Genomic DNA, 13,077 nt, shown 5'->3' with positions numbered 1-13,077 from the left:
GGTGGGCTACCACAAATCGAAAACATTGATTCTCAAAAACCAAAAAGAAGAGAACACAAGCATAAAATATATCAAACCACAAAAAGAAACAGAAGAATCAACTGGAAAACAAAGTTTAAAATGACAATAAATACATGCTGCTGCTGCTGCTAAGTCGCTTCAGTCATGTCCGACTCTGTGCAACCCCATAAACGGCAGCCCACCAAGCTCCCCCATCCCTGGGATTATCCAGGCAAGAACCCTGGAGTGGGTTGCCATTTCCTTCTCCAATGCGTGAAAGTGAAGTCGCTCAGTCGTGCCAGACTCTTAGCAACCCCATGGACTGCAGCCCACCAGGCTCCTCCGTCCATGGGATTTTCCAGGCAAGAGTACTGGAGTGGGTTGCCATTGCCTTCTCTAATAAATACATATGTATCAATAATTACCTTAAATGTCAATGAACTGAATGCTCCAATCAAAAGAACAAAGTGGCAGACTGGATTTAAAAACAAGAGCCTACAATATGCTGCCTACAGTATGAGACCCACCTTAGGGCAAAGGACACACATGGGCTGAAAGTGAGGGAATGGAAAAAACATATTTCATACAAATGGAAATGACAAGAAAGGAGTTGCAGTACTCATATCAGACAAAATAGACCTTAAAGCAAAGGCTATAAACAAAGATAAAGAGGAACACTATCTAATGAGTAAAGGATCAATACAAGAAAAGTATTTTACACTCATCCACATATATGCACCTAATAGAGGAGCACTCGAATACACACAACAAACACTGACATAAAAGGAGAAATTGATGAGCATATAATAGTAGGAGACTTTAGCTTCTCACTCACATCAATGGACAGATCTTCTAGACAGAAAATCAATAAGGCAACAGAGATCCTAAATAATACAATAGAATTGACGTTTTTCAGGACATTATAACCGCCTTCTTCCCCGAAAAAGAAAACACATTCAAGTGCACATGGAACATTCTCTAGGATTGACCACACACTAGGGCACAAACTAACTTCAACAAATGTAAGAGTATAGAAGGAGGCCCTGGAGCGTGTGGTGTGGCGGCAGTTGGGCTGCGCGAGTTGTGCCAGAGAGAGACTCTGCGGTAATATCTGTTACGCCTTGCTAACTGGAGTGGAAAGTAAAAGGGACCTCTCCTCCTCCATCTTCTTTTTTCTCTCTCTGCCGGGCGGGCATGATGGCACAAGCCGCAGCGACAGGTGCCAGCGAGAGGCTATGGCTGCGGTGGCCACGGGGGAGAAGGTTCCTCAGGCCCAGCAGGCTTGCCTCGAAGCCGGGGCCTGTCGAACAGCCCTTCGAGCCCCAGGCGTTGGGTCGCAGCCAGAGCTGGCGGCTCACTGGCTTCGGCATGCAAGGCTGAGCCTGCAAGGCCCCCCAGGAGATGCTGCTCAAACTCCAGGCGGGACTGATGCAACCGGAAGTACGACCGGCGCTGGGCCAGAGCCTGGTTGGAGGCCTTGAAGAGATGGCCCAGGAAGCCGATCTGCCTGGTGAGGGCAGAGCCCAGCCCACCCTTCCCCAGCCTCGGCATTGGGATGGATTCCCGAATCATACCCCTGAGGCACAGGGGGCCTGTCCTTGGTGCAGACCACCGACCTCTTTTACCCCTCGGTGGAAGATCCCTACAGTGATGGGGCCCATCACATGCACCAACGTGCTGAGTGACCGCTATGCCATGGGCATTACTGAGTGTGACAACATGTTGATGCTAATCAGCATCAGCCAGAGCATGCCTGAGGAGGAGTGAGAAAAGATCACACCACTCATGATCAAAGGCTTTCGGGATGCTGCCGAGGAAGGAGGGACTGCAGTGACTGGTGGGCAAACGGTGGTATTATCATCGGTGGAGTTGCGACTGTGGTATATCAACCAAATGAATTCATCCTGCCTGACAGTGGGGCAGTTGGGGATGTGCTTGTGTTAACTAAACCCTTAGGAACCCAAGTTGCCTGTCAATGCCCACCAATGGCTGGATAATCCTGAAGGATGGAATAAGATAAAGATGGTGTTCTTCAGAGAAGAGGTAGAACTGGGCTATCAGGAAGCTATGTTCAACATGGCTACCCTCGATAGAATTCAGTTCAGTTCAGTTGTTCAGTCGTGTCGGACTCTTTGCGACCCCATGAATCCCAGCACACCAGGCCTCCCTGTCCATCACCATCTCCCGAAGTTCACTCAAACCCACGTCCATCGAGTCAGTGATGCCATCCAGCCATCTCATCCTCTGTCGTCCCCTTTTCCTCCTGCCCCCAATCCCTCCCAGCATCAGAGTCTTTTCCAATGAGTCAACTCTTTGCATGAGGTGGCCAAAGTACTGGAGTTTTCAGCTTTAGCATCATTCCTTCCAAAGAACCTGCCAGACTAATGCCCACGTTTTAATGCCCATGCAGCCACAGATATCACTGGCTTTGGCATTCTGGGTCACTCTCAGATCAGATCAGATCAGTCGCTCAGTCGTGTCCGACTCTTTGTGACCCCATGAATCGCAGCACACCAGGCCTCCCTGTCCAACACCAACTCCTGGAGTTCACCCAGACTCACATCCATCGAGTCAGTGATGCCATCCAGCCATCTCATCCTCTGTCGTCCCCTTCTCCTCCTGCCCCCAATCCCTCCCAGCATCAGAGTCTTTTCCAATGAGTCAACTCTTCACGTGAGGTGGCCAAAGTACTGGAGTTTCAGCTTTAGCATCATTCCTTCCAAAGAAATCCCAGGGCTGATCTCCTTCAGAATGGACTGGTTGGATCTCCTTGCAGTCCAAGGGACTCTCAAGAGTCTTCTCCAACACCACAGTTCAAAAGCATCAATTCTTCAGCGCTCACCCTTCTTCACAGTCCAACTCTCACATCCATATATGACCACAGGAAAAACCATAGCCTTGACTAGACGGACCTTTGTTGGCAAAGTAATGTCTCTGCTTTTGAATATGCTATCTAGGTTGATCATAACTTTCCTTCCAAGGAGTAAGCATCTTTTAATTTCATGGCTGCAGTCACCATCTGCAGTGATTTTGGAGCCCAGAAAAATAAAGTCTGACACTGTTTCCACTGTTTCCCCATCTATTTCCCATGAAGTGATGGGACCGGATGCCATGATCTTCGTTTTCTGAATGTTGAGCTTTAAGCCAACTTTTTCACTCTCCACTTTCACTTTTATCAAGAGGCTTTTTAGTTCCTCTTCACTTTCTGCCATAAGGGTGGTGTCATCTGCATATCTGAGGTTATTGATATAGAACAGAGAAATGAAGTGTCCTTTGTCATTTGTAATCTGCCCAGCATTGCTAAGATGGCTGCCATCAGCCAGGCCAGCAGGTGCTCTGGTTTCCTGCAAGGAACCTCAGCAGAAACTTCTGGAGGGCTACTGATTTGTCTGCCAAGAGAACAGACAGTTCACTTTTGTTCAGAAATCAAATCTTCAAAGTATGGAGAGGGTTGTCAAGCCCGGATTGTCAGTATTCTTGAAAAGGGAAACCAGACAGCCTGGATCATTGACAAGCCTCACGTTATTGAGGTCCTGCCTTGTGGGGCCACTGGTACTGCTCTTGCTCCTGAGAACTCCAGTGCCTCCTCTGAGCCTGGCTTGTGAGATGGAACAGCAGAAGTTGTACACAAGCATGGACCATTCTCTACAGTTGATTTTAGGAAGAAATTTCCAAAGAAGGCTGCCCGGTTAGTACTTCCAGCTGCTCTTCCTAGGTAATTTGAATCAGCCCATCAAAAACTGCAGATTCCAAGGCCAGAAGTAACATTTTTGGACTTCCAAGGGGTATATTTGTTCATCTCTTGAGTGGAAAAAGAGCAGGAAACCCCATTTCCTCTTTCCAAGAGCAAGATGAGATTATTCAGGTTTGAGATACTTTTCTTGGCACAGGGTTAATTGATTTTTTTCACAAGGAGTGAGGTTATTTATTAAAATTACATGGACACCAAAAATAGATTGCAAAATGAAAAACACTTAGATCAGAAGCAAATAAGTTTGGACCAATACTGTTGATAAACTGAAACTGTTATGAGAGATTAAAATGCAATGTCAAATTCTTATTGGACTACTCTGAAATACTGGCTCTTTCCTACTCTGGACCAGAATTGAGCAGCTTGTCCAATGACTGGGAAAGGGGGACCTCCAACCACCTTACTTGATCTCTGCTAACAATGTCTCTCTCTAAATCCCTTTAAGGACTGGGAGAAGCAGAGCAAACCTCAGAGCCCAGGCCTTGGTGGATATTAAGATGTTAAATCTTGTGTTGAAAATTCCTGGTGATTTCATCAATAAAGCTATTTCTAGTGAAATAAAGAATTTCGTTGGGGAAAAAAAAATTACTTCAAGCATCTTCTCTGACCACAACAGCATGAAACTATAGATCAAATACAGGAAAAGAAATGAGGGGAAAAAAAAAAAGATTATATGGGAACTAAACAACATACAAAAAACCAATGGGTCAATGAGGAAATCGAAAAGGAAATTAAAAAATACCTTGAAACAAATGACAATGAAAATACAACCATACAAAAATCTATAGGATGTAGTAAAAGTAGTTCTTAGAGGGACATTCCCAGTGATACAGGCCTTCCTCAAAATATTAGAAAAATCTGAAATAATAACCTACCACCTAAAATAATTAGAAAAAGAAGAACAAACAAAATCTAAAGCCAGAAAAAGGAAGGAAATAATAAAGATTATGTGTGAAAGTTGCTCAGTTGTGTCTGACTCTTTGAGACCCCATGGACGGTAGCCTGCCAGGCTTCTCTGTCTATGGAATTCTCCAAGAAATTCTACTGGCATAAGTAGCCATTCCCTTCCTCAGGGGATCTTCCCAACCCAGGCATTGATCCCAGGTCTCCCTACTGCAGGCAGATTCTCTGCCATCTGAGCCACCATGGAAGATTAGTGAGGGAATAAATAAAATAGAAATTAAAAGGGCAACAGAAAAAATAAGTCAATAAAACCAAGAGCTGGTTCTTTGAAAGGGTGAACAAAACTGACAAACTTCTGGCCAGGATCACCAAGAAGAAAAGAGAGAAGAGAACAAGTAAGAAATGAAAAGGGAGAAACCACAACTGATAACACACAAATACATAAAAACCTTAATAGAATACTATAAACAATTACATGCCAACACAGTTAACAACCCAGAAGAAACAGACAACTTTCTACAAACATACAGCCCACCAAAACTGAATCAAGAAGTAGATAATTTGAAGAGACCAGTCACTAGAAGTGAAATAGAATCTGTAACAAAAAAAAACAAAAACAAACAAAACACCCTATAAACAAAATTTCAGGACCAGACAGCTTCACAGGTGAATTCTACCAAACACACACAAAAGAACTTATACTGATTCTTCTTGAAGAGGAGGGAACACTCCCAAAGACATTTTACAAAGCCACCATCAACCTGATGTCAAAATCAGACGAAGATACCACCAAAAAATAAAATTACAGGCCAATATCTCTGAGGAATATAGATGCAAAAACCCTTAACAAAATATTAGCAAATCAAATCCAACAACATTTAGAAAAGATCATACACCATGACCAAGTGGGATTCACCCCAAATTCACAAGGATGGTTCAACATATGCAAAATCAGTGTAATACACGTTAACAAAAGAAAAGTAAAAAACCACATGATCATCTCAATAGATGCACAAAAAGCATTTGACAAAATTCAACATCCATTCGTGATTAAAAAAAAGAAAAACTCTTACCAAAGTGGGTATACAGGGAACATATCTCAACATAATAGAAGTCATTTATGACAAACCCATAGCCATTTTAATACTCAATACTCAATATAATCAGAGAAGGCACTGGCAACCCACTCCAGTACTCTTGCCTGGAAAATCCCATGGACGGAGGAGCCTGGTAGGCTGCAGTCCATGGGGTCGCTAAGAGTCTGACACGACTGAGCGACTTCACTTTCACTTTTCACTTTCATGCATTGGAGAAGGAAATGGCAACCCACTCCAGCGTTCTTGCCTGGAGAATCCCAGGGACAGAGAAGCCTGGTGGGCTGCCGTCGCACAGAGCCAGCCACAACTGATGCGACTTAGCAGCAGCAGCAGCAGCAGCACTCAATATAATACTTTTAGCAAGAAAGCCTTCTTGCTAAAATCTGGAATAAGACAGGATGCCCACTCTCACCACTTTTATTTAACACTGTATTGGAAGTTCTAGCCACAGCAATCAGACAAGAAATAAAAAAGTATCCAAATCAGAAGGAAAGATAAAATTGTCACTATATGCAGATGACATGAAACTATATATACAAAACTCTAAGGTCTCCACATAAAAGCTACTAGATCTAATAAATGAATTCAGCAAAGTGCAGGATACAAGATTAACATTCAGAAATTAGTTGCATTTCTTTACACAAACAATGAAATAACAGAAAGAGAATGTAGGGAAAAAAAAAAAAACTTTAAAAAAATCACACCAGAAAACAAAACAAAAAAATAGGAATAAATCTGACCAAGGAGGTAAAAGACTTATATGCTGAGAACTATAAAACACTAATAAAGGAAATCAAGTAGGATTCAAAGAAATGGGAGAATATCCCATGCTCTTGATTTGGAAGAATTAATATTGTTAAAATGGCAATACTGTCAAAAGCAATCTACAGATTTAATGCGATCCCTAAAAAATTACCCATGATATTTTTCACAGAACTAGAAGAAATAACCCCAAAATGTATATGGAACCATAAAAGACCCAGAATTGCCAAAGCAAACCTAAGTGGGGTGGGGGGAGCAAGAGACATAACTCTTCCAGACTTCAGACAATACTGTTAATAAAAAACTACAGTAATCAAACCCTGCAGGAGGGCATTGGCAACCCACTCCAGTATTCTTGCCTGGAGAATTCCACGGACAGAGGAGCCTGGCGGGCTACAGTCCGTGGGGTCACAAAGAGTCAGACACAACTGAGCGACTAACACACACACAGAGTAATCAAAACAATGTGGTATTGGTACAAAAACACATGTACAGATCAATGGAACAGAACAGAGAACCCAGAATAAACCCACACACCTACAGTCAATTAATCTTTGACAAGGGAGACAAGAATATAAAATGGGCAAAAGACAGTCTCTTCAGCAAGTGGTACTGGGAAAGTTGAACAGCTGCATATAAATCAATGAAGTTAGAACACAACCTCATACCATGCACAAAAATAAACTCAAAATGCCTTAAAATCTTAAACATAAGACATGATACTATAAAATTCTTAGAAGAGAACATAGGCAAAACATTTTCTGACATAAATCATACCAATGTTTTCTTAGGTCAATATCCCAAGGCAACAGAAATAAAAATAAACAACTGTGACCTTACAAGCTTTGGCAGAGCACGTGAAGTCACTCAGTCGTGTCCGACTCTTTGCGACCCCATAGACTGTAGCCTACCAGGCTCCTCTGTCCATGGGATTTTCCAGGCAACAGTACTGGAGTGGATTGCCATTTCCTTCTCCAGGGGATCTTCCCGACCCAGGGCTTGAACCCAGGTCTCCCGCATTGTAGACAGACGCTTTACCGTGTGAGCCACCAGGGAAGTCAAAGGAAACCATAAAAAAAAAAAACAAAAAACTATAGAATGAAAGCCGTAGCATCATTTGCAAATGATGCGCCATACAAGGGCTTAATCTCCAAAACATACAAACAGCTCATACAACCCAACAACAAAAAAAACAACCCAATCAGAAGACCTTAATAGACAATTCTCCAAAGAAGACATACAGATGGCCCATGAAAAGATATTCAACATCACTGTATTAGAGAAATGCAAATCAAAACTACAATGAGGTACCACCTCACACCAGTCAGAATGACCCATCATTAAAAAGTCTACAAACAACAAATGCTGAAGAGGATGTGGAGAAAAGGGAACTCTCCTATCTGTTGGTGGGAATATAAATTGGTGCAGCCACTATGCAAAACAGTATGGAGGTTCCTCAGAAGATTAAACACAGACTTATCTTATGTTCCAGCAAACCCATTCCTGTGCATACATCCAGAGATAACTCTAACTCAAAAAGATACACATACGCCAGTGTTCAAAGCAGCACTATTCACAATAGCTAAGACATGGATACAACTCAAACGTCCATCAACAGATGAACGGATAAAGAAGATATAGTACATACATACCACGGAACATTATTCGGCCATAAAAAAACAAACAAACAAAATAATGCCATTTGCAGCAACATGGATGCAACTAGAGAATATCATGCTAAGTGAAGTCAGAGAGAGAAAGACCATATGACATCATTTATATGTGGAATCTAAAAATGGCAAAAATGAACCCATCTATAAAACAGAAATAGAACCACAGACATAGAGGTCAGATTTGTGATTGCTAAGGGGGAGGGGAGGAGAGCGATGGACTGGGGAGTTTGGGGTTAGCAGATGCAAACTATTATACATTGAATGGATAAATAACAAGGTCCTACTGTATAGCACAGGGAACTATGCAGTCTCCTGGGATACACCATATACCATAATGGAAAAGAATATTTAAAAACATGTATGTGGTGGTGGTTGGTGGTTTAGTCGCTAAGTGATGTCCGACTTTTGCAACCCCATGGACTGTAGCCTGCCAGGCTCCTCTGTCCATGGGATTCTCAGGCAAGAATACTGGAGTGGGTAGCCATTTCCTTCTCCAGGGGATCTTTCCAACCCAAGAATCAAACCCAGGTCTCCTGCATTGCAGGCAGGTTAACATTCTTAACCTACTAAGCTACAAGGGACGCACTCCCCCACCCCCACAAAAATTTATGTATGTGTATAACTGAGTCACTTTGCTGTATAGCAGAGATTGGCACATTAGAAATCAACTATATTTCAAGTTTTTTAAATGTTAAAAATAACTGACTGAAATCAAGATCTTGAAAGCATAGCTGTACCCCCGTATTCACTGCAGCACTATTTGCAATACCTGGTGATGATACAGAAACAACTGAAATGTCCATGGACAGGTGAATAGATACAGAAAATGTGGTATAAACATACAATACTATTAACCTTAAAAAAGAAGGAAATGATATCATTTGCAACGACGTGGAAGACATGCTAAATGAAGTCAGTCACAAAAGGGGAAATACTGCATGACTCCTCTTACATGAAGCATCTAAAATCAATCTTACAGAAGCAGACAACAGATGGAGACCACCAAGGTCAAGGGGGAAGGGAAAACGGGGACCTGTTGTTTAATGGGTGTAAGTTTTCAGTTATACAAAGCAAATAAGTTCAAAAGATACCTGTGCACTGAAGTACATATGGTTAACAATTCCATATTGTACACTTTAGAATTTGTTAAGAGGGTACATCTTATGTTCAGTGTTCTTATCACAAAATAGAACACAAGAAAATTTTAGAGGTGATGGATATGTTTATTACCTTGATTATGATGGCTTCGTGGTGTTATTTTATAACAATACCTGTCTCCATAGTAGGTATTATTATGCCCATTTCATTGCTAAAGACACTGAGGGCCATATGACACTGAGTTAGGTAAGTCTCTCAGGGCTACCTGGCAAATAAATGGTGTTTCCATTTTATTATTATTCTATTTATTATTATCATTGTTATTATTATTTTTTTCTTTTTTGTCACGTAGCATGTGGGATCTTAGTTCCCCCACCAGGGATTGACTCGTGCCCCTGCACTGGAAGCGCTGAGTCTTAACCACTGCACTGCCAAGGAGGTCCCTTTTTAATTCAGTGATTTTTAGTATATGTAGAGTTGTGCAGTCATTTCCATTATTTAATTTTAAGACATTCCAAAAGAAATCCCATACCCATTAGGAATCAGTCCCCATGTCCCCCTCCTCTTGACAATCTAATCTACTTTGTCTCTATTTCCATAGGATTTTTATATCTCCCTAATGTGCCCACATAATTCAATTTTTAAGAAATCAATTTACCGAACTTTTTAAGAACACAATGCTGTATAGCTACCAATGGAACAATTTAACTTGAATAATTCATTTGAAAACATCAGAGTACAAACCTAGATCTTTTTCTCCTAAATCACTTATTTTCTTGAACTTTATTCCTCAGGAATTATAATCACTAACTGCAAATCATTTCTGTTTCAATTCTCTTTGGCAAGAATCCAAAGTTTTACTTTTAGAAAATGTCCTTATTTAACATTAGGCACTTGATTAAAAAATAAAATGCCGAAAAGAAAATGTTTCAGATTGTTTTCCTGATCTAAGACACTTTGCCTAGACAGGGAACTGATGTATATCTTGATTCCGAAGTAGAAGGTGAACTCTCTCAGAAGGAAGATCAAAGCACTCATTCAATACTTCATGCTTGCCCTATGCACTGCATGGGTGCTTTGTATTTTATTATAGGTCCCAATCACAGGTATGAAATCAGAAAGAAAAACCTAAATTTGTTTTCCAATTTGGAAGAGAATGATTAAAAATGCTCATTTTACAAGTCACTTTAGTATTTCCATTCATACTTGGTGTTCCATACCTAATGATTTCAAGAAAACCACAGAAGAAGCACAGTGCCTGCTCTACAAAATTTTATTAGCTTTCCACTATGAAGAAGGCGATGGCACCCCACTCCAGTACTCTTGCCTGGAAAATCCCATGGATGGAGGAGCCTGGTAAGCTGCAGTCCATGCGGTCATGAAGAGTCGGACACAACTGAGTGACTTCACTTTCACTTTTCAGTTTCCTGCATTGGAGATGGAAATGGCCACCCACTCCGGTGTTCTTGCCTGGAGAATCCCAGGGACAGCAGAGCCTGGTGGGCGGCCATCTATGGGGTCGCACAGAGTCGGACACGACTGAAGCGACTTAGCAGCAGCATGATGTCCCAAGACAAGAGTTACAAATTATGGGAAGCCAAATCTACAAAGAACCTTGAAGACTATCTAGTCCAACCAGTTCTTACTTTCTCAATCTGAAACATGATTAAGTTGGAGTTGCCCAAGAAAATTAGGAAAAAACTACTATTCAGTCTGGGGTACCACTCATTAAATTAGCAAATGTACCCCTTACCACTGTATGCAAACATTCAGATGAATAATGCAGAAAAACATTCTGTACAGTCATATTTACCTATAACTTTTCAGGAACAGTTAATAAAACAGAGTTGTTGTTTATCACTAAATCATGTCCAACTCTTTGCAACCCCATGGGCTGTAGCCCACCAGCCTCCTCTGTCCATGGGATTCTCCAGGCAAGAATACTGGAGTAGGTTGCCATGCACTCCTCCAGGGCATCTTCCTGACCAAGGGATCGAACTCTCATCTCCTGCATTGCCGGCGGATACTTTACCACTGAGCCACCTGGGAAGCCCAATAAAACGGGTATACAAATACTGAAACAAAAGTTGTTAAAAGGGGAACAAACCAAATATGAGCTTCAGGCTTTGCACATGAATTTCATTTAATCCTTCAAAACCCTGTGAGGCTGGCAGAGCTATCGCCACCCTTTCACAGCTCAGGAACAGACTCAGAAAGACCAAGTAATTTAGCTAAGGGCTCACAACTGGTTAAAAAAAAAAGGCTCTCAGTTGCTAGCATATTCTGATGTCATACAGCCTTTGGCAAGATTTAATTTAATGGCATATTCAACATAAACACACTATTATTCTCTGACCTTCATTTCCATGGCTGACCTGATTTCATCACATTTTTATATTTTTAAACCAATTTCCAAAGTGACCTTCCTTTGAAGTGTACCAGCTGACAGCTGGGTGCATCTTTTCCTTTTATTTTCATATCCCTCACCACTTAGTCCCAAGAATGACAAATGACAGATCTTTATCAACACTTTTTGCATAATAAAATTTCAAGCTCTGTAATTGCAAAAATTAACCCCAAAGAATTCCCTTAAGTAAACTGGTTGCTTCTGAATAACTTAATCAATAGTGTCATGAAAATAAAATACAAGTCTAATAAGCACCACACGAGGAACTGGGTGACCAAAACTATGGGCTACTCCAGTTTAAAAATAACAGGAAGGCTGAAAAAGATACTCGACTAAGAGTTTAGATTCTTGGGTTCCAGTTCTGGTTCCGCCACTTACAAGTGATAAAAGAGAACCTAATTTCTTGGGATGTGTTTCACTTTCAGTAAAACAGAGAATATAATTGTTGACCTATCTTGTACATAAGATTGTTGTGATAGGCAATGGAGATAATTGTGCAGATTTTAAAACAAGGTGTTAAACAGCACAGATATTATTTTATACCTGGAAAAAGGAAGCCCAGAGAGGCTAAATAACTTGAAAATGTCACACAGCCAGGCGAATGACAGAGCCAAAGGCTGAAACTCATGAGATTTTCAGTCTTGAGCTTTTCCAGTCCACTTGTCGCCTTTTCTGTAACAGTTTGTGCTCAATGACCTTTGCACATTGTTACTTAATACTGTTTGTGTGCCACCTCAATAAAGCTACCTTAGTGTCCTTTGGGAAAGTGTCATAACCATTCTTAATTTATAAAGTTTACGCCTCAAATTGCAAGCTTCCTAATTTATTGAATAGTATCTTACTGCTGGAAAATCTATCTCCGGTCAATTAGACAACTTTCTGCCTAAGAATTCGTTCTACTACATCCCCAAGAGGTATGCTGGGCGAAGTATCATAACCATCTCTAAGGCCAATAAAACAAATGTTCTGCAGCCTACTTTAATACAACTGAAACTTTCTTTGCAGTGTAAACCAAGTCAGACTGCTTTTTAAGTCCAAGCTTTGCTCAAGTCATACAAGAGGCATTAGCAGGATCGAGAAGAGCTGGGGGGAATCTTGGCTTCTGCCACGAGTTACCTTCGACCCTGCGGGGTGGAAACTCTACAGACTTCAATCCTCCAGGGTATGAAACGGGCGGGTGACGATAGCATACACCCCGAGGGTTCCCCTAGAGGGATGCTGAGAAACTGTTGGGCAGGAGAGCTGACGGTGCATAGGATGACGGACCAGCCAACTCAAAGAGGTCCCAGGTAGTCCAGAGCAGACCCGGGCGGAGGCGATTCCATCCCGGCCCGCGCGCGCCTCGGGGTAAGGAGGGAACGGCAACAAGACGGGGCGGGGGCGCGG

The 13,077-nt window shown here is 41.8% G+C and overlaps 1 protein-coding gene and 1 pseudogene across 3 annotated transcripts in view; one reads left to right on the top strand and one right to left on the bottom strand.

Moving 5' to 3' along the window:
• Positions 1-13,077, bottom strand: part of SLC35B4 (solute carrier family 35 (UDP-xylose/UDP-N-acetylglucosamine transporter), member B4) — a 42,707-nt gene that overhangs the window by 29,083 nt on the left and 547 nt on the right. The window lies entirely within an intron of this gene.
• On the top strand, positions 1,198-4,606 carry LOC104982302 (annotated as a pseudogene).

The sequence above is a fragment of the Bison bison genome, unplaced genomic scaffold, assembly GCF_000754665.1.
Source record: "Bison bison bison isolate TAMUID 2011002044 unplaced genomic scaffold, Bison_UMD1.0 scf7180017864530, whole genome shotgun sequence".
Classification (NCBI taxonomy): Eukaryota; Metazoa; Chordata; class Mammalia; order Artiodactyla; family Bovidae; genus Bison; species Bison bison.
The sequence above is the reverse complement of the archived record's forward strand: the minus strand, read 5'-3'. Positions and strand labels throughout refer to the sequence as shown.